The sequence below is a fragment of the Orcinus orca genome, chromosome 6 (genome assembly GCF_937001465.1).
Source record: "Orcinus orca chromosome 6, mOrcOrc1.1, whole genome shotgun sequence".
Taxonomy (NCBI): Eukaryota; Metazoa; Chordata; class Mammalia; order Artiodactyla; family Delphinidae; genus Orcinus; species Orcinus orca.
Window position 1 is genome coordinate 82083444 of NC_064564.1, and position 26895 is coordinate 82110338.

The following is a 26895-nucleotide window of genomic DNA, read 5'->3' on the forward strand; positions in this document are numbered from 1 at the left end:
TTTGTGCCAGTATCACACTGTTTTTATTACTGTAGCTTTGTAGTATAGTCTGAAGTCAGGGAGCCTGATTCCTCCAGCTTTGTTTTTCTTTCTCAAGATTGCTTTGGCTATTTGGAGTCTTTTGTGTTTCCATTACAAATTAAAAAATTTTTGTTCTAGTTCTTTGTAAATGGGATTGTTTCCTTAATTTCTATTATTTCTTCAAATACATTCTCTGCCCTTTTTTTCTTTCTCTCTTCTCCTTCTGGGACCCCAGTAATGTAGATGTTTACTTGATGTTGTCCCCAAGTTCTCTTAAACTATCCTCATTTAAAAGAAAAAACATTTTTTTTTTCTTTTTCCTGTTTAGCTTGGGTGATTGCCACTACTCTGTCTTCCAGATTGCTGATCTGTTCCTCTGTATCATCTAATCTACTGTTGATTTTTTTTCTTTCTACAGTATTGCTTATTTTAGTTATTGTATTCTTTGGTTCTGTTTGTTTCTTCTTTATATTTTCTAACTTTGTTGGAATTCTCACTGTGTTCATCCATTCTTCTACCAAGTTCATTGAACATCTTTATGATCATTACCTTGAACTCATATTGGATAGATTGCTTGTCTCCACCTTGTTCAGTTCTTTTTCTGAGGTCATGTCTTGTTCCTTTGTTTGGGACATATTCCTCTGTCTCCTCATTTTGCCCAATTCTCTTGTTTATTTTTATGTGTTAGGTAGGTCAGTTATGTTTCCTGATCTTGGAGAAGTGGTCTTAACGTAGGAGATGTCCTACGGGGCCCAGCAGCGCACTCCTCTCTGGTCAGAAGAGCTATATGCACTAAGGGTGCCCCCTATATGGGCTGTGTGTGCTCTTCTGTTGCAGGCTGACTACTGTGGGTGCTCTGGTAGGTGGAGCTGGCTCCTGACCTGGTTGGCTATAAGGCCCTGCCTCGTGAAGTTGCTACAGGCCTGCCGTGGGATGGAGTAGGCTTCCTGCATGGTTGGCTGTGCAGCCTGGATGTGCTTCTGCTGGCCTGCTGGGTCCCACGTAGCTGGCTGCATGGCCTGGAGGCACATGGCTGCTGCAGACCAACTGGTGGGCAGGGTAAGCCCCTGGTGCCAATAGGCTAGAGGGAGGATTCCAAAATGGCACTTGCCAGCACCAGTATCATCATGGTAGAACAAGCTCCCAAAAATGTCTGTTGCCAGTGTCACTGTCCCCAGGGGGAGTCCCAGTTGCCTCCTGCTTCTCTGGGAGGCTCTTCAAGATCAGTAAGTGGGTCTGACCCAGGCTCCTTCCCAACTACTGTCTCTCTTCTGGGTCGCAGAGCAGGTGAGATACTATGCACATCCTTTAAGAGTGGAGTCTCTGTTTCCTATGGCCTTCTGGTCTCCTAAACATAAGCCCCACTGATTTTCAAAGCAAGATGTTCTGGGGGCTCATCTTCCCAACGTAGGACTCCGATGTGGCGATCAGACCCCACGCTCCTTGCGAAGAACCTCTGCAGTTGTGATATTCCTTCCGTTTGTGGGCCGCTGACCCCGGGGGTGTGGTTCAGACTATACTGTATCTCCACCCCTTATACTCATCTCGCATAGCTCTTCCTTTATATCTTTAGCTGTGGAAATCTTTTCTGCTAGTCTTCAGGTTGTTCTCAAAGACCGTTGCTCTGTAAATAACTGTAATTTTGGTGTGCCCATGAGAGGAGCTGAGTCCAGGGTCTTCTTACTCTGCCATGTTGGGGAAGCTCCAAAGCCTATTGCTTCTTAAGCAGAGAGACAGAAGATCTTGGTAACAAACACAATCTGGTCTCTGAGAGCTGTTGTTCTCTGTGGTCAGTTAGAGATAGCTCAGTGTCCCCTTCAACCCTTAGATGCAGGAATGTTCCCCCCATCACTTATTTTCTTGTTCTGATTTTGTCATCTTTTGTCAACTTCTGATTAATAACTTGGCTTTCCCGATTCTTTTGCCTAGATCCTCATTCTCCCCCAGCCTCCATCCTTCTCCTGACAAACTCTTCTTCATCCTTCAAGATATCCTCTTTGAAAAAGATTTCTCTCTCTGTCATTTCCCTAATTCTTTTACACCAAATTTTAATTTTAAAAAATTTTCTTTTTTTTCCATAAAATTGTGAGCTCCTGACAGGCAGGGGTGGCATTCTTATATTACTGGGAAGAGTTACCCTCTTTCCCAGGTGCCAAATCCAGTACAAAATATGCACTTAATAAATACTTATGGGGCTTCCCTGGTGGCGCAGTGGTTGAGAGTCCACCTGCCAGTGCAGGGGACACGGGTTCAAGCCCTCGTCCAGGAGGATCCCACATGCCGCAGAGCAGCTAGGCCCGTGTGCCACAACTGCTAAGCCTGCTCTCTAGAGCCTGCGAGCCACAAATACTGAGGCCCGTGCACCTAGAGCCTATCTCCACAACAAGAAAGGCCACCGCAATGAGAAGCCTGCGCACTGCAACGAAGAGTAGCCCCCGCTTACCGCAACTAGAGGAAGTCTGCGCACAGCAACAAAGACCCAACGCAGCCAAAAATAAAATAAATAAAATAAAAATAAATAAATAAATAAATACTTGCGGACTGAATATTGAATAAACACATTGAATGAGTGAAGGTCAATTTGTAGGTGAACAAGTGTTAGCCAGTGTATTGTATCAGAGTAATGTGGATGAGCCATTTCTGGGGGAAAATGTTGATGTAGTTTTAAACTGATGTGACAAAAGGACTTTCTTAAAGGGAAGAAGTCACTTAACACCAACCAAACAATTACAACAATAGCAAGTCACATTTATTGAGTGCTTACTGTTTGCTGACATTTGTTAAAGTGACTTATATGCATCATCTTCTTAAACTTTTTTAGTAATCCCATGAGGTTGTATTTTTTTTAAATAAATTTATTTATTTATTTTTGGCTGCGTTGGGTCTTAGTTGCTGTGTGCAGGCTTTCTCTAGTTGCAGCGAGGGGGCTACTCTTCGTTGTGGTGCGTGGGCTTCTCATTGCGGTGGCTTCTCTTGTTGCGGAGTGTGATGCGTGGGCTTCAGTAGTTGTGGCACGTGGGCTCAGTAGTTGTGGCTCGTGGGCTTCGTTGTTCTGCGGCATGTGGGATCTTCCTGGAACAGGGCTCGAACCCGTGTCCCCTGCATTGGCAGGTGGATTCTTAACCACTGCGCCACCAGGGAAGTCCCAACCATGAGGTTGTTATTATCATCCCCATTTTACAGATGAGGAAACTGAGGTTTAGAAGGGTTGAGTAAAATCTCACAGATCACACAGGTGCTGAGTAGTGGAGCTGGGCCTTGAACCCAAGCTCATGTGCCCATTCCACCATTATTGCCAAGTTATATCCATCACCCTGAATAGTACCCTCAAAAGCATTGGAGAACACACCATAGAATTTGAACAGTCTCCAAGGCATGCTTTCACAAAAGCATTACACTTCAAAGGAACATGTCTTTAGAAATACATGGAACAACTAAAGATATTCTGAAAGTTTGCTGATGGGTGAAATTATATATTTGGGTACTTGAGAAGACTTTTAGATAGGGATGAAATTAATTTTGAGAATAATTTATATTGCACTAGGCAACAACTGAGTGAAAAATAAAACAGATACAAATATGGGGCATGCAAAAAAAAATTGTGGAAAGTTCAACCTAAACAACCCTAATTAATTAGTATCTGAAGAGCTCAAACCCTCTATGAATCTTACCTTGTGGCAAAGGAACCAATGCCCAACTGCAGAAATGTGAAGTTGTCACATTCTTTCATAAGTGAAATGCAGAAAATGGACTCAGTTCAGGTCTTTTCATGAAAGATCTAGTTTTTTTTCTTTTCCCACAAAGTTAAACTTAGCAAACAGTTTTTTTCTCCTTAGGAATTTCTTCACTAAAGGACTATTAACAAGCTTTTTAAAGTCTGTATTAATGAAAACAATTGCTTAATTACCCCACTAATTACAGTCTTCTAGTAATTCCAAAGTCTAAGAGGCACCTATTAACTTGAAACTCAACACAGTTTAGAAAATAAACCACAGTGAAATATTCTGGAAGAATAAAAGTACTTTGCTACAAATGCTTTTGACCTCTTATCATCCCTTTAATGTTCGCCAACTTTCTTGAAGACTAGGTTTGTGTTGACTGTTACTTTCATGTTATCCTCATTTCCCAGCAGTGGTTGAACCGGATTGAATTCTCAACTGTTCAGAACTGATCCAAATATTGGTTTCCTTTGAAGTCAGTTTTAACTGTGCTTTTGGAATAGCAGAGGAGGATCAGGACTCTTTTCCCAACTTCGTTAACCATAGCTGATTGTGGTTTATTTTAATGTGCAACACCTGCCTTTTTGATTTTTAAAGCTATTCCAATGAGCCAAGAGTTTGACTTGCTTGAACAGAGAAAGACAAATACTATATGATATCACTTGTAAGTGAAATCTAAAAAACCTGAACTCATAAGAACAGAGAGTAGAAGGGTGGTTACCAGGGGCTGGGAATTGGGGAATTGGAGAGATGTTGTTCAAGGTACAGATTTGCAACTAGTAGATAAATAGGTTCTGGAGATCTAATGTGAGTGATTTTAGTCAACCGTGCTGGATTATAAACTTGAAAGTTGCTAAGAGACTAGATCTTAATTGTTCGCATTACAAAAAAGAAATGATAATTATGGGATGTGATAGAGATGTTAGCTAACGCTAAGGTAGTAATTATATTGAAATATATAAATGTATCAAATCAACATGTTGTACACCTTAAATGTATACAACGCTATTTATCAATTATATCTCAAAAAATGAAGTAAAAAATTAAAAGAGTCTGACTGGCTTGAAATCTGTTATGTGATATGGCAAAGTGTGATTTTAACCTTTAAAGACGAGAGAATACTCTTTATCCTCTACCATCCTCATTCTCTGGGGGAAAAGATTAATTGCAAGGGGATAAGTGTGCTGCCTGTAATTATGTGGTATGTGTAAGAAAAGGCTAGGTCAAGTGCCCCAATACAGCTTCTTTTATAAAACAAGACCTGACCTGAGTGGATAAAAAGCAATGGTGGGAATTAGATCAGGGAAAGAAATCAACCCAGATGTCACTACGTTTTATTATGAAAGTAACAATAGAATGGAATCACTTTTAAAAAACTTTAGAAACAACCTACACTTATTCTCAGTTAAGACTCCTTATTGGTCCCTGGTTGAACTTTAGAAAGATTTAAGCTGAAAGAAACCAAGTGTTCAGCATGCACCAGTGAAATTCTCCTTAATTTAATGATCAGAGAAGAATAGGATCAGAAGAAGGTTAGATGTAGCATCAAATCCTTAAAAAAAAAATCTTAAAAGGCCACACATTGTCACATCAACTAGGACTAGGTATAACACTGATTTCTTTCAACAGAATTGAGTAAATATTTGACCTCCAATGTCATTATGGTTAATGTATATTCTAGACCTCAGAGGACACTGAGACGGAAGCTTTGCTTTCTGATTGGCTCCCTAATAGCCTTTGCTTGCTTGGGAAAGACTGATAATATACTGTGTCCTTAACTTAGTGCAGTTCAACTCTTAGCTGTTCAAGAGATAAAACAGTAATGATCTCATCCTTTGATGATTTAAGTTCATGTGATTTGTAAATCAGTACATAGTAATAACCTCTGGGTTAACTATTAACTCTCTGAAAATATTCAGGATTAATATCATTCCTTTATTTAATTCTGAAAAGATTGAGATGTAGTTGGTGCACATACATGAATGTTCCATAGAATAAAAGATGACAATTACACTAATATTTCTAGAACTTGTATCTCTTGCAATTCCCTATAAGGATGCAGCAAACTCCCCCACGTTAAATTACTCATTTTGATAACTATGTGAGAAGAAGAGGCCCAGATGGTATTTCTGAGAATGGCATCAAAGCAATTTAAAATGCTCATTGGCAACATATCGCATATTTATGTGTGAGTGGAGAGTCATCTTTTGGCTATATTAATGCTGCAAAAATAAACACACTTTGGTCTCTGATGCAAAGTTGAAAGTTCTCATGGCAACTTTCACTTTGCTTACCAGATACAATAAAATAGTCAACATTTATCTGTCAACTGCATGTGTTAAACACCCACTGTGTGTTTAGTATCAGGTGCTGTGGAGCCTTAGAGAGAAAGACATTCAAGGACTTTATAGTTTAATGGGGGGGAAGGAGAAACACAAATGTGTACATGTAAACAAGCATGGCTGGAGATGTATAAACATACACACAATCCTGACCATCTGTGCAAAGGTGGAAACTGACTGGAAGGATAAATGTGGGTGGGTGGAGGGAGTGAAGCAGCTGAAATGAGGTGAGTCTTGTTTTGTCAAGGCTGCGTTGGGGTTTGAATGGAATGTGTTTTACATCTCTCAAAAAGTTGAGAAGTAATATACGTACATGAACGGAATTTTTCATTCCATTTTTGGTGCAGCGGGTAGGGGTCTATGGGATTTGAGAGAGGACTGGGTTGAAGTGAGAGAAACACCCATGGCAGTGGTTTTCAAAGTGTGGTCCTGAGCACCAGCATCAGCATCACAGGGGCAATTATTAGAAATATAAATTCTCAGGCCCCACCCCAGACTTCCTGACTCAGAAACTCTGGGAGTGGTCCAGCCGTCCATGTTTCCACACGCCTGCCAGGCATTCTGATGCTCCCCCAACTGAGGAACGCTGCTCTGTGAGGTGGTTCTGAGGCTGGAGCAAGAGTAGTATCTCTGAAGTAGCAGGTCCAGAGGCCAGCAGTGTCCGTAGGAAGGTTCTAGAAGCAAGCAGCTGGTGAGGAGGGGCAGCTGGTAAAGGCCTCAGAGCTCTCTGGCGGGAACTCCACGAGGCTGAACTGGAGCCCTCTGAACTGTGTCAGAGCCGCGATTCTGAGTTAATGTCTTCAGAGAATTCTAACTTTTGCATTTCCTGACTTTTATGAGCGTGTTGAGTGTTGTAATTCCGTGAGGCTTTTAAATGTAATTTCCTTTGCTTTTAAGGAAAAGTTGAGATGGGGGGAGGGGGTTTTTAGGGGTTGGGTGGTGGCTGGTAGTGAGATGGTAAAAATGGGGAAACCGTTTTCAAAGGGAATAAAGCTTCAGCACAATTATTCTGTAAAGATATTGCTGCAAAGCCTGCATACCTTTACCGAAACATGATAAGATAATAATAATAAAAGCTAATATTTAGCTCTTATGATGTGGCGGGCATATTCTAAAGTATTTACGTATGTTGATCCATTAATCCTCAGACCAAGTTCTGGGGTAGGGCCTGTTATTGTTGCCATGTGTTAAAAGAGGCAACTATATCTCAGAGTGGTTAAGACACTTGCTCAGGGTTACACAGCTAGAGCTGGGACTAGAACCCCAGCTTTCAGACTGTGTTTTTAGCCGGTATACTATGTTATGCTGCAAGAACTTAAACACTGCATGACAACTATTTCTATTTTGAAAGATTTCTGTGACTCATTGTTCTAAATTGTTTGGCTTTTGAGAATTAGGCTTCAGGGCCTGATGACTTTCTTATTTAATTTTCTGGTTGGCCAGCTGAGTATTTCGTGAGTCTAGCCAGTTCTCACAGAAGGTAGCCAAACCTGACTTCTGGGTAGAGTAAATCAGTTACAAAAAAAGGTTAGGCTCAGTGCCAGAGCAAAGCTTGGAAAGACTCTGGAACCCCCCGCCAGCCACAACAGTTGAGCCCAGTGTCAGCAAGGGTTAGAAACTCCTAAAAGACCTGGGTTCCCCTCTGAGGACATGGAGTGTGGGTTCCATGGGGTGGAGGGAGCTAGAGGGAGGAGAAAGGAAGGACTCAGTCAGTTTGTTTGTTTGTTTTTTTTAGTTGTTTCTGAGATTTACGTTTTAAAGTAATAACTAGAATTGTGACTTATAACATTAAACCAGAACATATAAAATTTTTAGAAATTTCATGTAATATCTGAAACATTTATATTAACATATTATCATACAAATAACTCAAAGAAAGTTTCGTATTAGTTGTTTTGTTTGTTTGTTTATACTGCAGGTTCTTATTAGTCATCAATTTTATACACATCAGGGTATACATTCAACCCCAATCGCCCAATTCAGCACACCACCATCCCCACCCCACCACGGTTTTCCCCCCTTGGTGTCCATACATTTGTTCTCTACATCTGTGTCTCAACTTCTGCCCTGCAAACCGGTTCATCCATACCATTTTTCTAGGTTTCACATACATGCGTTAATATACGATATTTGTTTTTCTCTTTCTGACTTACTTCACATCCACATCTCAACAAATGACTCAATTTCGTTCTTTTTTATGGCTGAGTAATATTCCATTGTATATATGTACCACATCTTCTTTAGACATTCATCTGTCAATGGGCATTTAGGTTGCTTCCATGACCTGGCTATTGTAAATAGTGCTGCAATGAACATTGGGGTGCATGTGTCGTTTTGAATTATGGTTTCCTCTGGGTACATGCCCAGTAGTGGGATTGCTGGGTTGTATGGTAGTTCTATTTTTAGTTTTTTAAGGAACCTCCATACTGTTCTCCATAGTGGCTGTATCAATTTACATTCCCACCAACAGTGCAAGAGGGTTCCCTTTTCTCCACACCCTCTCCAGCATTTGTTGTTTGTAGATTTTCTGATGATGCCCATTCTAACTGGTGTGACATGATACCTCATTGTAGTTTTGATTTGCATTTCTCTAATAATCAGTGATGTTGAGCAGCTTTTCATGTGCTTCTTGGCCATCTGTATGTTTTCTTTGGAGAAATGTCTATTTAGGTCTTCTGCCCATTTTTGGATTGGGTTGTTTGTTTCTTTAATATTGAGCTGCATGAGCTGTTTATATATTTTGGAGATTAATCCTTTGTTGATTTGTTTGCGAATATTTTCTCCCATTCTGAGGGTTGTATTTTCGTCTTGTTTATGGTTTCCTTTGCTGTGCAAAAGCTTTGAGGTTTCATTAGGTCCCATTTGTTTATTTTTGTTTTTATTTCCATTACTCTAGGAGGTGGATCAAAAAAGATCTTGCTGTGATTTATGTCAAAGAGTGTTCTTCCTATGTTTTCTTCTAAGAGTTTTATAGTGTCCGGTCTTACATTTAGGTGTTGAATCCATTTTGAGTTTATTTTTGTGTATGGTGTTAGGGAGTGTTCCAATTTCATTCTTTTACATGTCACTGTCCAGTTTTCCCAGCACCACTTATTGAAGAGGCTGTCCTTTCTCCACTGTACATTCCTGCCTCCTTTATCAAAGATAAGGTGACCATATGTGCGTGGGTTTATCTCTGGACTTTCTATCCTGTTCCATTGATCTATATTTCTGTTTTTGTGCCAGTACCATACTGTCTTGATTACTGTAGCTTTGTAGTACAGTCTGAAGTCAGGGAGCCTGATTTCTCCAGCTCCATTTTCCTTTCTCAAGATTGCTTTGGCTATTCGGGGTCTTTGTGTTTCCATACAAATTGTGAAATTTTTTGTTCTAGTTCTGTGAAAAATGTCAGTGGTAGTTTGATAGGGATTGCATTGAATCTGTAGATTGCTTTGGGTAGTAGAGTCATTTTCACAATATTGATTCTTCCAATCCAAGAACATGGTATATCTCTCCATCTGTTGGTATCATCTTTAATTTCCTTCATCAGTGTCTTATAGTTTTCTGCATACAGGTCTTTTGTTTCCCTAGGTAGGTTTATTCCTAGATATTTTATTCTTTTTGTTACGATAGTAAATGGGACTGTTTCCTTAATTTCTCTTTCAGATTTTTCATCATTAGTGTAGAGGAATGCAAGAGATTTCTGTGCATTAATTTTGTATCCTGCAACTTTACCAAGTTCATTGATTAGCTCTAGTAGTTTTCTGGTGGCATCTTTAGGGTTCTCTATGTATAGTATCATGTCATCTGCAAACAGTGACAGTTTTAGTTCTTCTTTTCCAATTTGTATTCCTTTTATTTCTTTTTCTTCTCTGATTGCCATGGCTAGGACTTCCAAAACTATGTTGAATAATAGTGGTGAGAGTGGACATCCTTGTCTTGTTCCTGATCTTAGAGGATATGCTTTCAGCTTTTCACCATTGAGAATGATGTTTGCTGTGGGTTTGTCATATGTGGCCTTCATTATGTTGAGGTAGGTTCCCTCTATGCCCACTTTCTGGAGAGTTTTTATCATAAATCGCTGTTGAATTTTGTCTAAAGCTTTTTCTGCATCTACTGAGATGATCGTATGGTTTTTATTCTTCAGTTTGTTAATATGGTGTATCACATTGATTGATTTGCATATATTGAAGAATCCTTGCATCCCTGGGATAAATCCCACTTGATCATGGTGTGTGGTCCTTTTAATGTGTTGTTGGACTCTGTTTGCTAGTATTTTGTTGAGGATTTTGCATCTATATTCATCAGTGATATTGATCTGTAATTTTCTTTTTTTGTAGTATTTTTGTCTGGTTTTGGTATTAGGGTGATGGTGGACTCATAGAATGAGTTTGGGTGTGTTCCTTCCTCTGCAATTTTTTGGAAAAGTTTGAGAAGGATGGGTGTTAGCTCTTCTCTAAATGTTTGATAGAATTCACCTGTGAAGCCATCTGGTCCTGGACTTTTGTTTGTTGGAAGATTTTTATTCACAGTTTCAATTTCATTACTTGTGATTGGTCTGTTCATATTTTCTATTTCTTCCTGGTTCAGTCTTGGAAGGTTATACCTTTCTAAGAATTTGTCCATTTCTTCCAGGCTGTCCATTTTATTGGCATAGAGTTGATTGTAGTAGTCTCTTAGGATGCTTTGCATTTCTGCGGTGTCTGTTGTAACTTCTCCTTTTTCATTTTGAATTTTATTGATTTGAGTCCTCTCCCTCTTCTTCTTGATGAGTCTGGCTAATGGTTATCAATTTTGTTTATCTTCTCAAAGAAACAGCTTTTAGTTTTATTGATCTTTGCTATTGTTTTCTTTGTTTCTATTTCATTTATTTGTGCTATGATCTTTATGATTTCTTTCCTTTTGCTAACTTTGGGTTTTGTTTGTTCTTTTTTCTCTAGTTCCTTTAGGCGTAACATTAGATTGTTTATTTGAGATCTTTCTTGTTTCTTGAGGTAGGCTTGTATAGCTATAAACTTCCCTCTTAGAACTGCTTTTGCTGCATCCCATAGGTTTTGGATCGTCGTGTTTTCCTTGTCACTTATCTCTAGGTATTTTTTGATTTCATCTTTGATTTCTTCAGTGATCTTTTGGTTATTTAGTAACATATTGTTTAGCCTCCATGTGTTCGTGTTTTTTACTTTTTTTCCCTGTTTATCATTTCTACTCTCATAGAGTTGTGGTCAGAAAAGATGCTTGATATGATTTCAATCTTCTTAAATTTACTGAGGCTTGATTTGTGACCCAAGATGTGATCTATGCTGGAGAATGTTCTGTGTGCGCTTGAGAAGAAAGTGTAACCTGCTGTTTTTGGATGGAATGTCCTATAAATATCAATTAAATCCATCTGGACTATTGTGTCATTTAAAGCTTCTGTTTCCTTATTTATTTTCATTTTGGATGATCTGTCCATTGGTGTAAGTGACGTGTTAAAGTCCCCCACTATTATTGTGTTGATGTCGATATCCTCTTTTATAGTTGTTAGCAGTTGCCTTATGTATTGAAGTGCTCCTATGTTGGGTGCATATATATTTATAATTGTTATATCTTCTTCTTGGATTGATCCCTTGATCATTATGTAGTGTCCTTCCTTGTCTCTTGTAACATTCTTTATTTTAAAGTCTATCTGATATGAGTATAGCTACTCCAGCTTTCTTTTGATTTCCATTTGCATGGAATATCTTTTTCCATCCCCTCACTTTCAGTCTGTATGTGTCCCTAGGTCTGAAGGGGGTCTCTTGTAGACAGCATACAGATGGGTCTTCTTTTTGTATCCAATCAGCAAGCCTGTGTCTTTTGGTTTGAGCATTTAGTCCATTCATGTTTAAGGTAATTATCAATATATATGTTCCTATGACTATTTTCTTAATTGTTTTGGGTTTGCTTTTATAGATCCTTTCCTTCTCTTGTGTTTCCCACTTAGAGAAGTTCGTTTAGCATTTGTTGCAGAGCTGGTTTGGTGATGCTGGAGTCTCTTAGCTTTTGCTTGTCTGTAAAGCTTTTGATTTCTCTGTCAAATCTGAATGAGATCCTGGCCGTGTAGAGTAATCTTGGTTGTAGGTTCTTCCCTTTCATCACTTTTAAGTATATCATGCCACTCCCTTCTGGCTTGTAGAGTTTCTGCTGAGAAATCAGCTGTTAACCTTCTGGGAGTTCCCTTGTATGTTATTTTTCGTTTTTCCCTTACTGCTGTCAGTAATTTTTCTTTGTCTTTAATTTTTGCCAATTTGATTACTATGTGTCTCGGCATGCTTCTCCTTGGGTTTATCCTGTATGGGACTCGCTGCACTTCCTGGACCTGGGTGGCTATTTCCTTTCCCATGTTAGGGAAGTTTTCAACTATCATCTCTTCAGATATTTCCTCTGGTTCTTTCTCTCTCTCTTCTCCTTCTGGGGACCCCTATAATGCAAATATTGTTGCTTTTAATGTTGTCCCAGAGGTCTCTTAGGGTGTCTTCATTTCTTTTCATTCTTCTTTCTTTATTCTGTTCCGCAGCAGTGAATTCCACCGTTCTGTCTTCCGGGTCACTTATCCATTTTTCTGGCTCAGTTATTCTGCTATTGATTCCTTATAGTGTAGTTTTCATTTCATTTATTGTATTGTTCATCTCTGTTTGTTTGTTCTTTAATTCTTCTAGGTCTTTGTTATGCATTTCTTGTATCTTCTCAATCTTTGCCTCCATTCTTTTTCCGAGGTCCTGGATCATCTTCACTATCATTATTCTGAATTCTTTTTCTGGAAGGTTGCCTATCTCCACTTCATTTAGTTGTTTTTCTGGGGTTTTATCTTGTTCCTTCATCTGGTACATAGCCCTCTGCCTTTTCATCTTGTCTCTCTTTCTGTGAATGTGATTTTTGTTCCACAGGCTGCAGGACTGTAGTTCTTCTTGCTTCTGCTGTCTGCCCTCTGGTGGATGAGGCTATCTAAGAGACTTGATGGGAGGGACTGGTGGTGGGTAGAGCTGACTGTTGCTCTGGTGGGCAGAGCTCAGTAAAGCTTTAATCCACTTGACTGTTGATGGGTGGGGCTGGGTTCCCTCCCTGTTGGTTGTTTGGCCTGAGGCAACCCAACACTGGGGCCTACCTGGGCTCTTTGGTGGGGCTAATGGCAGACTCTGGGAGGGCTCACGCCAAGGAGTACTTCCCAGAACTTCTGCTGCCAGTGTCCTTGCCCTCACGGTGAGCCACAGCCACCCCCCGCCTCTGCAGGAGACCGTCCAACACTAGCAGGTAGGTCTGGTTCAGTCTCCCCTGGGGTCATTGCCCCTTCCCTGGGATCCCGATGCACACACTACTTTGTGTGTGCCCTCCAGGAGTGGAGTCTCTGTTTCCCGCAGTCCTGTTGAAGTCCTGCAATCAATTCCCTCTAGGCTTCCAAGTCTGATTCTCTAGGAATTCCTCCTCCCGTTGCTGGACCCCCAGGTTGGGAAGCCTGGCGTGGGGCTCAGAACCTTCACTCCAGTGGGTGGACTTCTGTGGTATAAGTGTTCCCCAGTCTGTGAGTCACCCACCCAGCAGTTATGGGATTTGATTTTACTGTGATTGTGCCCCTCCTACCGTCTCACTGTGGCTTCTCCTTTGTCTTTGGATGTGGGGTATCCTTTTTGGTGAGTTCCTGTGTCTTCCTGTCAATGATTGTCCAGCAGCTAGTTGTGATTTTGGTGTTCTCGCAAGAGGGTGTGAGAGCACGTCCTTCTACTCCACCATCTTGGTTCCTCCCCAGTCAATTTGTTGATATCATTTTCATTGGTGAAGTGCATTGGCTTTGGGGTTGGATGACGGCTTGAGTTTGAGGACCGATTCATTCCCTTGCTAGATGTGGAAACCTACTGCTATGCCTCAGTCTTCCTCACTTATGAAACCCAGGTAGTATTATTGCTGGCCTTAGTGTTGTTTAGAGGAATAAATAAACAGTACACTTAAAGTTCTTTAAACAGTGCCTGGCATAGAGCAAGCACCAAATAGGTGTCATTTCTTATCTTTCTTGTTTATTGACCTCCTGCTACCTGCCTGGCACTGTTCTACAATCTTTTGAGAACACTGATGACCAGGTACCACTATTTTTCACATCAGCACTAGGACTTAGGTATCTCCCATTTTGCAGGGGAGGAAGCTGAGTCTCAGTGGGGTCATTTGCCCGAGGTGACACAAGCAGGGAGTGGCACAGTGAGGCTTTAACTGGGGTGTGCCTGAGCCCATGGCTTGGTGGCACTGCTGTTGTACCTCCCACAGGCAGCCGTTGTGCTGACATTCACCCCCACTGGATTGAAAGAATTGGCTCTGAGCCCCTGGGGAAACTGATACTGAATTACTGCTTTATTCATGCTTTTAAAAGCTGGGTTTGAAGTGGCTTTTAATCACTTTCCTCAAACTTTTACCACTGTGGAAATCCTCCCAATTTGTTGTCTTATGGATACATCAGCAGAAGAACTGTTTGATGGGACCCGTGATTTGCTTGTGGTTTTCCAACCACCGTGTGATGGATAAGTGGTTTGAATCACAAATGCATGGGACTTCCTCTGCGGAAATGAACGTAGATGCCACAGTCACATTCCCTGACACTTCTCACACTTAACTTTGCACTGTCACTAACACATTGGCATCATAAACTTGGCGCTCTCTGTCCATTGTCTACATACGAAGGAGCAGCTGGTCCAGATGAGGAGAGAGGTCTACTATGACCTCTGACCTCTTCCCAAGCCTGGGTTGCTGTCAAGGTCATTGCCAGGCATAGCACTCAACTTCCTGTTGCTGTAAATTGAATTTACTGTTCTCTGACTAGTCCCGCAACAGGTTTGGACTTCTTTAGTAGATTGTTTTCTCCCCTTGGTGTCTTACTGTGTCTGTGTCAGACAAGGCAGGGAAGTATTGGGGACCCCAAAATAGATGCCCTAGATGTGAGAGACTGAAATTCAAGGGGTATATTTAATGGGCATTTAGCTCGTATCTGTGCATGTTTTACTGCTATTTACACAGAAAATCTTTTGACTTTATAATACTTACTTTAAAGTATACTGTATGCCAAGAAAATACAGAAGCAAGAAGCAAAATTCACAGTACCAGTGACTACGTAAACCTAGAAACAGAGACGGTATTTGACTTTTCGTTATCAGGTTGAAGCATATAAAATTGCCAATACAAAATATTTTTGACCTATAAAAACAGAATGCCCCTTGGGAAACAAAGGAGTTAAAATTAGATGAGAAAAAAAAGATTAAAAAATATGAAAATGAAAAACCCCCCCAGCCTCCATATATTATCAAGACAAATGATAACTGAGGAGTTTTTGCTAGAAAATTTAGCAATATCTTTATTGGAGAGGGGTGAGCAGTCTTTAAAATTTGGGAAAGATGAATTAGATAAGACAAAATATCAGAGGAAAAATATTATGAGGGGCACTGACTTAACCCATTTGAGTCTCAGTTTTCTCATTTGTAGAATGGGAACATTGTACTGGATGATTCAATGTGAAGAGTCTGAGACTTAATGGACACTTGAAATAGGCATGGGATTTGAAAAGCAGCTCTCAATAAGTCAGGATGCTCCAAAATAGATAGAAAAAACTTTTGAAGAAGTATGGCAAAGGCAGATCAATTTGGGATTGGTATCTTTTTTTATCTTTCCAAGGCCTGTTTAAGCTTAACGTTACACAGAAGCATTCCTAAGTTGCTACATTCCATGGAATTTTAGGTCTCATGCCCGTCATAAAAAAGAAAAAAAATCCATTTGCAGATTTGACCACAAACAGGAGGTGATTCTTGTTACCATCAGCCTTGAAAACATCTTCCGCCATCTCAGTGTGGCAAAGGGCATAAAACACACACCCTCACCCTCCTCAGAGGTTACTAGGAGCTACAGGCAGCTGTGGACAAGAGGGAACCTTTTCTGGGCAGTTAATAAGCCAGTCAGGTAAGAGCATTTTACAGATGCTTTGGAGAGAAGCAAAGTCTCTTTGGCAATATCCTGATAATGTCCGTATTTTTTAGCAAATCCATCAATAGGGACTAAAGTCAGTTCTTCAAATGGGAATGTGATCCCTCTTCAAGGATGTGGCATGATGCTAATAGGTAACATTTCCAAAATACCAATAATATGCCAGACACTCTTCCAAGTGTTTTATTTTTTTAAATTTTTTTGCTTTTTTTTTTAACATCTTTATTAGAGTATAATTGCTTTACAATGGTGTGTTATTTTATGCTTTATAACAAAGTGAATCAGTTATGCATATACATATGTCCCCATATCTCTTCCCTCTTGCATCTCCCTCCCTCCAACCCTCCCTATCCCACCCCTCTAGGTGGTCACAGAGAACCGAGCTGATCTCCCTGTGCTATGTGGCTGCTTCCCGCTAGCTAGCTATTTTACGTTTGGTAGTGTATATACGTCCATGCCACTCTCTTACTTTGTCCCAGTTTACCCTTCCCCCTCCCCATATCCTCAAGTCCATTCTTTAGTAGGTCTGCATCTTTATTCATGTCTTGCCCCTAGGTTCTTCTGACCATTTTCTTTTTTTTTTTCTTTTTAGATTCCACATATATGTGTTAGCATACGGTATTTGTTTTTCTCTTTCTGACTTACTTCACTCTGTATGACAGTCTCTAGGTCCATCCACCTCACTACAAATAACTCAGTTTCATTCCTTTTTAAGGCTGAGTAATATTCCATTGTATATATGTGCCACATCTTCTTTATCCATTCATCTGTTGATGGACACTTAGGTTGCTTCCATGTCCTGACAATTGTAAACAGAGATGCAATGAACATTTCGGTACATGACTCTTTTTGAATTATAGTTTTCTCAGGGTATATGCCCAGTAGTGGGATTGCTGGGTCGTATGGTAGTTTTTAGTTTTTAGTTTTAAACTATTCTTAGTTTTTTAAGGAACCTCCATACTGTTCTCCATAGTGGCTGTATCAATTTACATTCCCACCAACAGTGTAAGAGTGTTCCCTTTTCTCCACACCCTCTTCAGCATTTATTGTTTGTCGATTTTGTGATGAAGGCCATTCTGACCGGTGTGAGATGATATCTCATTTTAGTTTTGATTTGCATTTCTCTAATGATTAATGATGTTGAGCATTCTTTCATGTGTTTGTTGGAAATCTGTATATCTTCTTTGGAGAAATGTCTGTTTAGGTCTTCCGACCATTTTTGGATTGGGTTGTTTGTTTTTTTGATATTGAGCTGCATGAGTTGCTTGTATGTTTTGGAGATTAATCCTTTGTCAGTTGCTTCATTTGCAAATATTTTCTCCCATTCTGAGGGTTGTCTTTTGGTCTTGTTTATGGTTTCCTTTGCTGTGCAAAAGCTTTGAAGTTTCATTAGGTCCCATTTGTTTATTTTTGTTTTAATTTCCATTACTCTAGGAGGTGGATCAAAAAGGATCTTGCTGTGATTTATGTCATAGAGTGTTCTGCCTATGTTTTCCTCTAAGAATTTGATGGTGTCTGGCCTTACATTTAGGTCTTTAATCCATTTTGAGTTTGTTTTTGTGTATGGTGTTAGGGAGTGTTCTAATTTCATTCTTTTACATGTAGCTGATCAGTTTTCCCAGCACCACTTATTGAACAGGCTGTCTTTTCTCCACTGTATATTCTTTCCACCTTTATCAGAGATAAGGTGACCATATGTGCGTGGGTTTATCTCTGGGCTTTCTATCCTATTCCATTGATCTATATTTCTGTTTTTGTGCCAGTACCATACTGTCTTGATTACTGTAGCTTTGTAGTACAGTCTGAAGTCAGGGAGCCTGATTTCTCCAGCTCCATTTTCCTTTCTCAAGATTGCTTTGTCTATTCGGGTCTTTTGTGTTTCCATACAAATTGTGAAATTTTTTGTTCTAGTTCTGTGAAAAATGTCAGTGGTAGTTTGATAGGGATTGCATTGAATCTGTAGATTGCTTTGGGTAGCAGAGTCATTTTCACAATGTTGATTCTTCCAATCCAAGAACATGGTATATCTCTCCATCTATTTGTATCATCTTTAATTTCTTTCATCAGTGTCTTATAGTTTTCGGCATATAGGTCTTTTGTCTCCTTTGGTAGGTTTATTCCTAGATATTTTATTCTTTTTGTTGCAATGGTAAATGGGAGTGTTTTCTTAATTTCACTTTCAGATTTTTCACCAAGTGTTTTAAATCTATTAACTCTCTTAATCTTGATAGCTCTCTGAGTTCAGTACTGCTTATACAGATGATAAAACTGAGGCACAGCTGGAATGTAAATGTTGGCAGTCCACACACAAATGGATTAGGAAAAGCTAGACAACCCAGGGAGGAGAGAAACTTAACAAGGAACAGAAGCATTCTTTTAGTTGGGAATAGTGGGAGGAGCTGTATGTTTCTATCCTAGTCCTACTATGATTCATTTAACAGGACAATGACACTGTATGTCATTTAATTATACCACACACACACACACACACACACACACACACACACACACACACACACACACACACACACACACACACACACTTAGTTCTCATACTCAGCTACTCTGTTTTCTTCATAAATTGTAAGATAATGAGCCTTTCCGGGTATTGTTAGAGGTAGATAACTGTACAGGTGGGGCCGCATCTGATATTGCAGTATCAGTGCCGGGTTTGGTGTCCTTTCAGGCTTGGTTAAAATCCCAACTTCACTATTCATCAGCTGTGTGACCCAAGTAAATTGCCTGATGTCACCCATATGTAAAAAAGGCTTAACAGTACTTACTTCACAGAGCTGTTGGGAGGTTTAAATGAGATCATATGAATAGTTAGCAGAGTACATAGCACAAAGCAGATGCTTAGGAAACAGTGACAACAGTAGCTATTTCTAGAGTCACCTAACAAAGTAAGCCACCTCATTTCACAATGCTTATTTTTCCAGGTTTAACTGCGTGTGACACCCTATGAACTTGTTTCTCAAGGTACTTCAGTGGACCCAGCAGATAGAGATATGTTTAAAGTAATGAGCTTGTTCATTATCTTGCTAATTTTATGGGTCAATCAAACAGGATCTATATGATCCTGGAAATGAAGTGATGAAGACAGTGCTGCTACGCTGAGATTTTTGGTGGGGCAGCTCTTCCCATAAGATGCCTCTGCTAGACTTCCCTTTGCTTTTTCTACCTCTGTGCTGGAAGCCAGAGCTATGTGTATTTTCGTTCTCAGCATTCTCATATGTTGATTTTTTTTTCACCTACTAAAATGTAGTAAGCTTAAGAAAAGTTCAATTAAAATGAAACATAAATATTTTCTTTCTTACTGTGTCATTAAAAACTCTACCCCCACGCCCGAAGTTCCTTGGCATCCGCCCAAAGGAAACATTTTTCCCTCTTGGCCCCCTGCCGTTTAAGGCATAGAGGAAACAGATCTGCTTAGTCTGTCTCAACAGGATCCTTGCATGGGGAGAGGAGCAAAGGTTTCAAAGGACTGGAAAAGAGAGTATGAAGTAGAAAAGTAAGCCAAGAGAAAAAAGATGGAGCGTGAACACTAAAAGAGGGAGAGAAGAAAACGATTTCATAAGACAAGCCTATAATGGACAGTTTCTGGAAGATAGCGTCTTACCCTGAGTTTCTGCCTTGAAGGTATAAAGCTCACTGTTAGGTGATGACCTGCTCCAGAAGAGAATCCAATATAGCATTATTCCTGACTATTTCTAATGGATTCCAACGTTATTCAACATAGCTAATACTTCAAGTTTATGTTATGAGGTGAGATCGTCTTCACCAGCATCAGTAGCACTAATATTTACTGAGCATTTACTATTGCTATGAAGCTAACAAAGATTAGTTTCTTTAATCCTTAAAAAACCTTGAGCCAGCTATGATTATAATCCCAACTTTAAAGATGGGAAGTTTAGGGAGGTTACAATTAGTAGAGAGTGGATCCTGGATTTAAATCCCGGCAGTTGGACTCCAGTACTTGTGCCCTGAATCTTACTTGATTGTACACTCCCATTTGTTGGGCACCTTTTCAGAGTTCTTCCTACTATAACTCCTCTCCCTCCTCTTCCTCTTAATCTTCTGCCTTCCCCTGTTTACGTGGATCCCATCCACAGAGTCAGGTTCTATTTTGTAAGTGGTGGATCATCCAGTTCTATTTCCTATCACAGAGCTAAGGTATTCCTACCAGTCATCTTTCCAATAGATACTAATCCAGTGGAATCAGGATTCCATTGCCAGAAAAAATTCAGATAGAGGGAACTGCTCCATCTAGAGTTCCCTCTTGCAAATAAGTTCAGTTATTTTCATTTGTTGCTCTTCCTCCCTTCCTCCCTTCCCCAGAAACTTTTGCCTTGTCTAAACATTATGCTTTTATTCCAGGTTGAGCCCCGAATAAACTGATCTATGGTGGCGCGCACGGAGAGCGGCTTCCTGTGGATATTGGGAGGGCAGCACATTCCTTTTCATCTTCTCTTTTCTAAACAAATATATCTCTGTTTCAGTCTTTCTTCCCATGTGCTGAACACTCTCTCTTTCTTTCTTTCATCCATTTAGCATGTCAATTTCTGTTCTGCGCACATTAAAGCAATAGAGTCAACACTGAGGTGAGGATGGGTGATTGCTTTACAATGTTCTCATTTTAATCAGCCCATCCTTACATTCATGTAGAAAAATTTCAACCTGAAAAGTGACACAGAGGCTGCTGAAATCCAGATAAGAGTTTCTCTGATGTTCATCTGTTGAGGAGCGTGACATGTAGAGAAGATACAGAGTTTTTTACTTTCAAAGTCCTATTCCAAATAAGATAAATCCCTGCCCCTTAAAAGCAGTGGTTGCTAAAACCCTTAAAAGTGGTTGGGCAAAACGGTTCCCAGAGAAGATTGGCTACTTGTGGTTATGTATGAACATAATATCTCTTCAGTTATGAGGTACATTACATTTGCTAGCTGTGTGACTTCCTTTTTTCTTTAATTTATTTATTTATTTATTTATTTATTTATTTATTTATTTATTTATGGCTGTGTTGGGTCTTCGTTGCTGTGCACGGGCTTTCTCTAGTTGCGGCAAGTGGGGGCTACTCTTTGTTGTGGTGCACGGGCTTCTCATTGCGGTGGCCTCTCGTTGTGGAGCATGGGCTCTGGGCGTGTGGGCTTCAGTAGTTGCAGCATGCGGCCTCAGTAGTTGCAGCATGTGGGCCCTAGAGCGTGCAGCCTTTAGTAGTTGTGGCACGCGGGCTCAGTAGTTGTGGCGCACGGGCTTAGTTGCTCCACGGCCTGCAGGATCTTCCCGGACCAGGGCTCAAACCCATGTCCCTTGCACTGGCAGGCGGATTCTTAACCACTGCGCCACCAGGGAAGTCCCTAGCTATGTGACTTTGAGTAATTAATTTCTATGTAGTTCAGTTTCCTCATCTATGAAATGAAGATGATAAAAATAACTACCTCATAGGGTTGTCATGAGGAATAAATTTATCTTAAGACTTAACATTGGAAGTTCAAGATGTGTTACCTATTATTATCATTCATTTAAAATGCTAGACCTTCTCTTTCTTATTTTAGTAGTATCCATTTGCCACCCATACATTCTTCCTCCCTCCTTTCCTCCCTCCCTCCCTCCCTTCCTCCTTCCCTTCCTTCCTTCCTTCTGAATGTGTTTATTTAGTAACTGGTATGTGCCAGACACTGTGCTAGGCTCTGGAATACAATGGTAAGCAAAAAGAGATAGTGTTCCTGCCTTTACGGATCTTACAGTCTAGTGGGGAGACCAGGTAGAAATTAAACAATCATACAAGAGTATATACATGTCCTGTGATACATTCTTTGAAGGGTTCATGAGCCGGTTGATGATGTCAGAGGAGTTTGAAACATGGGGATTTGGCCTAACCAGGGAAGAGAGGGCATTCCTTAAGCATCCTTCAGGAGCTGATATGAGTTAAGAGCTAAAAGGTGAGTAGGAGAGACAAGTTGGCAAAGCAGGGAGGGAGAAATGTTCCCAGGCGGTGGAATCTGGGTGAGGAGAGCAGAGGGAGTGAGGAGGGAGGAACATGATGCAATAAGAAAAGGGAAAAGGGTGGGAGGCACAGATTATGCAGAGCTTCTCGACCTAATCTACCAGCTAAGTGTTTGGAGCAATGGGGATCCAGAGAAAAAATTTAGGCTAGGTTTTATGTGTATGTGTGGGGTATTTAGACTTTAGTGGTTTTGAGTTTCCAAAAGAGTGCTGTGAATGAATTACTGTGAACTAATGCTGTGAATTAGTGAGTTACTGTGAATTAATGTAAAGACAGATTTGGAGTGGGCTAAACAGGATGTGAGAGACCAAGTACAAGGGTCTTGCAGTAACTTACGAGAGAGATGACATCAGTTTAGACTATGATGGTGGTGGCCAAGGTGGAATGATGTGGAAGGACGTGAGTGGCCTTTAACGAATGAAATTCCTAACATTTGGAGATGGATGAGGTTAGGGATCGGGGAAGAAGAACTGGGTGCCGTGGATGACTTCATTAATCCTAATGAGAGTGAACAGTTTCCCTTTTGTTTCCCTTCAGTGCCCAAGAACTATAGACTGGTATAATATGTGGGGTCTTTATAGAGTTGAAATTGTTAGCAGACCCGAAACATTTGAGAAAGGCTGCTTAGGTGTGCTTTTTATTTAGCCAAAATAAAAGAGGAAGTTGACCTTCAACCCTTGTCTTTGTTTTGTTCCAGCAGCAGAAATCATTTTTGGTTGCTCTCTGACTTGAGTAAACAACACTCCCTGTCACCTTATCCCTTTGACGGTCAGTTCCACTTCTATATTTTCACTGGGACATGATTCTCACTGACAGGAGAAAGTTCAGCACCCAGGCCTGCAGCTGTGAAAATACTTGCTCCTCTCCAGAACTATTAGTACTTCTGGGAAACCTGTCACAGTGCCAACCACTTACTGGTCCTGAAGTGACCCTGTTATTTTGGGAGGTAGTAAAGGAAACGATATTTTAAAAACCCCAAGTGGTACTCTCTTTGGGCATTGAAAGGTGTAAGTGATAAAATGCTCACTATACTTAAAGGCCAGAGGTAAACGGGTGCTGGATGCTCCCCAGACTCCTTCTATGTGTCAGCAAAATATATCTGAGCTTGGTAAAATAACCCAGGACCGAAGCGTTCTCTTCAGTTGAATAATCAGACAACAAGAAGCAGTCAATTAGGTTAGGCAGAAGTTAGGCAGAAAAGCTAACTTCTTCTGTTCCTGATTTAGAATTTTTATTACAAACAAAACACAGTCCTTAGGCAGATTTAAGAGCACAGGAAGAAGACTTTAGATTTTGAACTGCTGTCAGTGGAGCCCATGTTTTATTTCCCTTTGTCTCTAAGCACGTCCACGGTGCTTGTCACATAGTAGATACTCAATGAACGTTGGTTGGATAAAGGATTCATGTATGTTTTCATGGGTATTTATAGGCTAGAGTGAGTTAATTATTTTTGTCCCAGTCTGTAGAGATGGGTGCTTCCTGTATTCCAAATTTATTTTGAATACTATTTAGCCACAAGGATGTTCTAAAGTTAAATAATAAGGAAATCAGTTTTAGTACAATTTTACATGTTCTGATAGATACACTTGCTGACTAGGTGCAGCTGTGGATGCTCTCCCTGGAAGAAGCTTTTGCAACGTAAATTACACTAGAATGAGGTTATTGATGTGGGAGGAGGGGAAAGTAAGATGAAACTCACACCTTAATTTCTAGACAGGATTTCTATTCTAAAAACCAATTCCAAGCGCTCCTTGTATACCTGGCCCAGGCACTGGAGATTTACCAACGATTTGTGATTTGAAATGACCCAGAACAGGCCCAACGGTTCCCCTGTCCTTTGAAGCAGTTGATCTGTTCTCTTGACTGCTGGTCTGTACTTTCCCACCATCAGCTTCCTAGTCACGGCTCCATTCCTTCCGGTCTATCCTGTTGGAATAGGCTCTTTACCTTCATTTTCATGCTACTCTAGTCTTGACTTCTTGTTGCTACATTACTCTGTTGCTGGTTCTCAAATGGTGGTTCCCAGACCAGCAGCATTAGCATTGTCTGGGAACTTAACTATTAGAAATGAAAATCCTTGGGCCTCACTCAAGAAGAAACTGGCCATGGGACCCAGCAATTTTAACAGGCACATAATCTCAAATGTGAGAACCACTGCTGATATCAAGCTCAGTTCTGAGCGTGTCACCTCTTTGTTCAACACCCTTTATTGCCTTCCTTGTCAGCGACCATGTAACCATGTGTTTGTATGTCCTTCTACAATAGAGCAACAGCTTCTGTTTCCCGATCCATGTAGGTATAGGTGTACCCACGCTCGCTCTCCAAATGGATTACTCCCCCTTGCCTCTGCTCTCCGGCCTTCTCTCTCTGTTAATGCTGGTTCCTCTGCTAGGAATGCCCCCCCCCTCCCTCTCCTTATAGAAACCTTACTCATTTCTTTGAAGGCCAGTTAAAAATTAATATTTATCGAAGTAATTCATACCTGTGACTTTAAAATCAAATAGTTTTGAAGGATTTATAAAGAAACATGACAAGCCCTACCCCACCTCGCAACCCCAATCCTTCTATCCCCCCAGTTCCATTCCCCAGGGAAGGCCACTTTAGCCACTTCTATTTTAGTTCTTCTTGTGCTTACTTCTATTTACATAACTAATATGCAACTACTTCTATTTAAAAGTAATTTAGAAATATTATCTATTAAAGGTAATTTGAAAATATTTAATATTCTATTTAAAAGTAATTTAACAATATTATCTTGCCATGGTAGATACAATTTGAATAGGTGAAATTTTATAGAAAAAATTCAGTAGGTAAAACTTGGTAGACACCCCATTCCCCTCTTCATTTTTCTCAGTATATCCTCAATTAAATCTTGATTTCGCGCCAAGTTCATCTTGGAATGAAAGATGATTTTTTTTGTGGAATGTTTTCAGATACTGCCCTTTCCCTGCTCCTGTAGAACTCTGCATCTCTCCTGGTGCATGCGCACCCTTCCCTTGTATCACAACAATGATTGTATGTGTGTGTTTCCCATCCCAACTAGGTTGTAACAACCAGGGAAATCTAACCTATCTTTTACTTTCTCCACAACCTCCCAGGGCACAGCACAGGGCCTGTGATATAGTACACACCAAGTAAGTGTGGCCAGTTTAACCATAAAGTAAAACATTTACCTGACCTTTGAAGCTTGGTGCTATGACAGCAGTACTAGGAATGAGTCTTTCCTTTCCAATGTGGTTTTCTAATATTACTGTGGAGAATATTAAACTGGAGTCAGGAGACTTCAGTCAGATCAGTCTTCTTGGTGACTTCCTCTAAGACTTGGGAAAGCATTTAATGGCCTTGCTTCCATTTTTTTCATCTATGAAGTGTCAACAATAATATCTATGGACAGAGTTGTAGTGAGGCCCAAATGCAACAGCACATGTTATCAAATACAAGGTATTCCATTGATTTGGTGTATTTAAAACAAAAAGGCAAACCATTTTCTGGTTGCACATAGCACTATAAAGAACATTAAGGACAACCTTTAAAAAGAAAACTCCATTTTTAGATTATCCAGAGGGTCTTTCTTTCAAGGTCAGCCTAAGAGTTTTTACGGGGGAGTTGTATTCTCATCGTCTGAAATTTGAAGCAAGGAAGCACAAATGCTTCGTACCACTTGTCTATTCTTATCTGTTGATGAGAAATCAGCATTACTTCCAACCTTTTAGGCTTTGAAGGGATTTCAAGCTTTATCTTGATTTAATGGTTGAAAAACAACCAAAGGCACATTTTCTAAGAGCTTCCCTGGTCCTACTCATCAGAAAAGTGTGAGCTACTCTTCAATCAAAACTAATTAAACCGGGCTTCCCTGGTGGCGCAGTGGTTGAGAGTCCGCCTGCCGATGCAGGGGACACGGGTTCGTGCCCCGGTCCGGGAAGATCCCACATGCCATGGAGCGGCTGGGCCCGTGAGCCTATGGCCACTGAGCCTGCGCGTCCGGAGCCTGTGCTCCGCAACGGGAGAGGCCACGACAGTGAGAGGCCCGCGTACAGCAAAAAAAAAAAACACACAAAAAACCCCGAATTAAACCTTGGGCTTCCCTGGTGGCCAATGCAGGGGTTTGGCCCCTGGTCCTGGAAGATCCCACATGTGGCTGAGCAACTAAGCCTATGTGCCACAACTACTGAGCCTGTGCTCTAGAGCCTGTGAGCCACAACTACTGAACCCGAGTGCCACAACTACGAAGCCCGCATGCCTAGAGCCCACGCTCCACAACAAGAGAAGCTGGTGCAATGAGAAGCCCGCACACCGCAACGAAGAGTAGCCCCACTCGCCGCAACTAGAGAAAAGCCTGTGTGCAGCAATGAAGACCAAATGCAGCCAATAATAAAATAAATTAATTAAAAAAAACTAATTAAGCCTTAAGTGTATAACCAACTTTCAATTACCAAGGTTACTGGGACTACATGCATACATAATTATATCTTACATTTATATAGTGCTTTTAACTTCTTCAAAGCACTTTTCACTGTATTGCATATATAACATAGATGGATTTTTTGTTTTAATCCACAAATCAGGTGAAAAAGAAACCTTTGATTCAATAATTTCAACTTTGTACCTTTCCAAAGCTATTAGAACTAGTAAAATTGTCGAGTAGAACTTTCATTGCTCTACTCCCTTCTTGACCCCTCTCAACTAAAGGCAAGAAATGACTGAAAGATTTGGAGGAATCTCCAGAGGAAAGGAACCCAAGAAGGAGAGGCAGGCAAGGACCTGTGCCATCCACAGACTAGATCGTTAGTGCCAGGGTAATTAAGAATGATGGACTGTATATGTGATTATATCCAGAAGTCCAGGAAGAGATGAA

The 26895-nt window shown here is 40.5% G+C and overlaps 2 protein-coding genes across 2 annotated transcripts in view; one reads left to right on the top strand and one right to left on the bottom strand.

Moving 5' to 3' along the window:
• The window catches only part of TLE1 (TLE family member 1, transcriptional corepressor), a 511226-nt gene that overhangs the window by 227953 nt on the left and 256378 nt on the right, over positions 1-26895 (bottom strand). The gene's annotated exons all lie outside the window — the stretch shown is intronic.
• The window catches only part of LOC101281028 (spermatogenesis-associated protein 31D4), a 218275-nt gene that overhangs the window by 137776 nt on the left and 53604 nt on the right, over positions 1-26895 (top strand). The window lies entirely within an intron of this gene.